Source organism: Microtus ochrogaster, chromosome 2, assembly GCF_000317375.1.
Source record: "Microtus ochrogaster isolate Prairie Vole_2 chromosome 2, MicOch1.0, whole genome shotgun sequence".
NCBI classification, from domain to species: Eukaryota; Metazoa; Chordata; class Mammalia; order Rodentia; family Cricetidae; genus Microtus; species Microtus ochrogaster.
The window spans coordinates 33490075-33494490 of NC_022010.1; the positions used below are offsets into that span (position 1 = coordinate 33490075).

The window sequence follows — 4416 nt, forward strand, 5'->3', positions numbered from 1 at the left end:
CTCTCTCTCTCTCTCTCTCTCTCTCTCTCTCTCTCTCTCTCTCTCTCTCCTGATTCTCTCAAGGCATGCTCTAGTCTGCTGGACTTCTTCATTTTACCAGTCTATTACTTTCTGTCTTTGCTTTGGACTCTTCCAGATGCCTCTGGCTATTTTCTTTCTCTCATATTTACAATCAAAACTTTCCCATTAATCATACTGTGGGACAGTCATATTCCGTTTATATTCTAGCTGAGCATAAGAAAGGAAGAGAAGAGCAACACTTGCTGTATCTTAGGAATGGGACTGAACCATGAAGCAGTCTTGGCCGGTCCTTAAACAGGTAACCAAGAACTGCTCATCTTCAAACCTTATATCCTCCATGCTTGTTTAATTCAGCTACCTACTTTGGAACATTTCCCTGAGTACCTTTTCAGCCTTCAGTGTGGGAACCCTGCCCTCGCCTATGACCAGAACTCCTCCATGAACAGACTTTGATGGTCATGAGCACCTGTCCTCACACAGACTCCCGTAGTCATAAGTGCTGTTTCTACGACATCCATTGGCTTGCTCATCCATGAAGTTCATCCCTTGGGTTTACATCAGTGTCTTTATTTCTATAATCCCATTCCTGATTCGTTCTTACCAAGTTAATTTTTGTCTGTTTCATGAGTCTCCCACTTAAATCCCTCTCTGTAATCTGTCCCCTTCATACTTTTTAGTGTACATGCCATATTCTGCTGTGTGGACTACTGACTTCTCTATGTGTGGGATTCTTTGAAAAGAATAATTGTCTTTTTGGTTTGTCTTCAGTACCAGATGAAAAGTCATTCCCACACCATAGCATTTTGGGTAGACTCACCACCATCCAGTTCCTCTTTCCCATCTCTCAAATCCATGGCCTTTTCCTTTAATTGTTGTCATATATATATATTTGTTGTATATTATTTATATTAATATTATTTTAAATATATAAATCCAGCTTATTCGGTTGTATAATGTTATTTGTAATACAAGAATCTTGTCAACATGTCTCCTAAACAAGAACTAAAGAATGACATCACTAAAAGGCAGGTTAGCATGAAACGGGTAAATCTCATGGTGCCTCAACTCTAAGCAGAAACAACAGCTATTGAATGCCGAAAGAGTTCCCAGAGAAGGACCTCCAACTGATTATTGCCAAGTGGTCAGAATTACATTTAAAAATACATCTGCTAAACATTCAGCTCTGTGGACAGAGTAGGAGATTTTAGGAACAGGGAGGCTAAATTGCTGACTCATTGTCTCACTGGCCTTTACACAAAAGCAAACATATACACGTGTGCACACAATTAAAGACAAAATCAGACTCACTCTCCTGAGCAGCTTGCTTTATTCCTCGTGTACGTATTGGAGATCTGAAAAACACTTCTTTATGAGTGAGACATAAGACAGCAGATATTTGAGAAATGAGGTCTAAAAAGGAGAAAGTCTTGGCTAGGATCTCAGAGCAAGTTAGCGGTAGGTAGAGATTTAAGGAGGGGCTAAGTTTGGAAGATGGGGAATCTGATACTGGCTAGAGGTAAGTTTGGGACTTTTTCAGTAGTTTTCAAGAGAGATGAAGCCTTACCTCTGGCTGGAGTTTGCAGGAAACAGAGAAAGAAGTACTGAGAAGAATGGGTAGCTTTAGGACAGGAAGAGAAGAGTAAGACGAGGCCACGTCCAGGAAGCCAGGCCAAGAGCAGACCCCATAAGACCATTCAGATCTCCATCATCTACTGTCTGCATAAGAACATGGGGAGCAATTGCAATTGAGGAAGCAGATCAGGAGGAAGTGGGTAAGGGCAAGTGTTGGGAAGGGCTGGGAAGGATGCAGCCAGAGCACAGAGGGAAGGATAAGGCCTTCCTTCCTCACAAGGAAATGACAAGGAAAGAGGAAAGCCCTGTGAGCTTCTGGACAAGGCATGGTTAGCCAAGAGGGCCCTGCCTGGAAGACAATAGCTGTGTTTGTAGCACAACACACAGTGAGGCTGTGAGGACTTGGAGACTTAGGAACCAGAAGGGAACTCACAGAGCTCCTGTGGGGAGGCAACAGGAGGTGAAAGGACAGGAAATACAAGGCAGGTAGGAAGCAACAAGGCCCTACCATATGGGATGCTAGGACTCTGGGAGCTACCGGCGCGGGTCCGTGTCCCAGAACGTAGCTAGCCCATGTTGACCTTCCTTGTTCAGCCCTTTGCCATTTGGAGGTGACTAGATCTTCTCCACTGTTTTTACTCAGACCTAAGGAGACTGCTAAGTTACTTTCCAGAAAGAATTGTGAACACAAGGACAAACTCTTCTCCCCTTTCACCCAAGGCCCACGGTATGGGCAGAGGGCAAGAAGAAATGGAATATTCAGAGCAGCCGAAAAGGTGTTCCCCAGTGAGTTTCAAAACAACCATGACTTTGTTGCCCAGGAATCCAGTTATAGGATGACACGTTCAGTTCTTCAATTCTGTTATGTGCTTGAGGATAAATCAGCCTGTGCTGGGGCTTGAGCTGTTGAAGCAAATGTCAAGAGCACACTGGTGAGCTGTTAGGAAGCAGTGTGGTACAGTGGTCATTATCCTGGGCTGTGGAGCCATGCTGCCTGGCTTCTCATATTTCTTCTAAATGATCACAGGGCCCTGGGTGAGTCACAGCCCTCGGTGCTTCGTCTTGTTGCCTGTAAGAGGGCAATGACAGCGTTGTCTGTCTGATGCAGTTGCTGTAAGGAGCTTCTGATAAATAGAATTCACTACTTATTAGGAACTAGCTGTGTCGGTTTGTTCAAAATTGGATTCCACAGGGAATTATGCCTAGACACTGGCTGTCAGGGAAGGGGGACTGCCTTCCTCCGGGCTGGAGAATGACAAGAGCTATGGCTGTGCCTCCTTTCAGGGACAGGGGAAGATGCTGCTTCATAGCTTTGCTTGGTTGCTGCCATAGCCGGTCTAGGCTTCTGCCTGTGCCCGAAAAGACCTCCAAAATTGAACCTTCCTTAACTCCCCTGGCATTTGGGTAGCCCCTCCCAAAGATACCACAGTGCCTCTTCTTGGAAGGATGCTTTAGATTGTTTGTTTAACATCTTAAAGGCTAAGTCTATTCTAATCATTCACAACAGCCAAGTCAGGGAAACCAGATGGGTAACCCGACACCATCAGATGACTGGATAAAGGGAACAGGGCAGGTGCATGCAGGGCAGTAGCATTCCATCCCCTAAGCACAGAACCCCAGTTGCTTGAGGGACTGTAGATGGTATAGGAGATCAATCCACCAAGAAAAGTAACCATACTCCAAGACAAGCAACCATGGCTTCGCTCAGAGCTGGAAACTCTCGAGCTGATGTGCCAGGAAGAACTCGATGTCTCCACCATCGTAGTCTTATGGCCAGGTTCATCCAGGGAGCTGGGAAATTGAACACCAAGATGCCAGTTAATGTCCCATATGTGGTAAAGGCTTTTCTGCTACAACTCCTGAGGAGAGCAAAGGACTTGACTTGTTTTATTTTATTAGTGTATACTGATAGCATGTTCATCTTTGTTTCCTTTGAGGCAGTCTTTATTGGGCTCACACCAAGGGCCCACTGGTTTGGAGGACCTCGGTGAAGTTGATGATTTTTCCCTTCATGTTCTTTTCTGCCTGTTTCCAGAGCCCCATGAACAGCTTCTTCCAGTAGCAGCTCCAGGCTGCCTTGTGCTTCTCCAGAGTGTCCCTCACTGCCTGGTACTCCAGCTCACCTCAAGAGGCAGACAACCTTGGCGAGCAAACTTCCTGGTAGGCGTTGACCACACAACCTTGAGAACAACAGGGACCACCATCAGAGTATTTTCCTGTCACAGGATGGAGGGATTCCAGCTAACACCTTGAAGTGGTCTGTGGCAGCCTGGTCTCGCCTAGTCTTGTGGGGCATCATACCTTGCAGGGTGCAGCAAAAGTTCCTGCTGGGGCTCAGATGCGACAGGGACCGCAGGAAGAACTGGTGTTCATCTTCTTTCAGAGAAAGCTTATCTTGTTTCTGTAGAACCTGCCATAAATGTGGATGCCCTTGCATTGCACAACCACTGCCTTCCGGCCCCCCAGTATCTGTTTGGCCACAATGGCTGCCCGGTGGCCCGGAAGACGGCCTCCACCATCAGGCACTAGAACTGGCTCTTCTGAGTTACATTGCACTTTGATCATAAGCCCTTCATACTCTTTAGCCCTCCCCTTTGGCTGCCTTTCCCCAGCATAAATTTTTCAAAGTGGATAAAATATGGCCCTCTCGTCGGGTCTGTCACCTTTCATTCTAGGGTCAAGCCCGAGAACTGGCATGTAGTAGGTGCAGGGCAAGTAACAATGTGAGCGCAGGTTTCAAGCTCCGGTGGATGTGCAGAGGTAGAGAATAATTAATGTCGCTGTCACAGCAGTGAAGGAGTGCCAGAGACAGCATCTCCTGTC

At 46.3% G+C, this 4416-nt stretch overlaps 1 pseudogene; it reads right to left on the bottom strand.

Annotated features, from left to right (window-relative positions):
* Positions 1-3546: 3546 nt before the first annotated feature.
* LOC113457887 lies at positions 3547-4158 on the bottom strand (annotated as a pseudogene).
* Between the last annotated feature and the right edge of the window lie 258 nt (positions 4159-4416).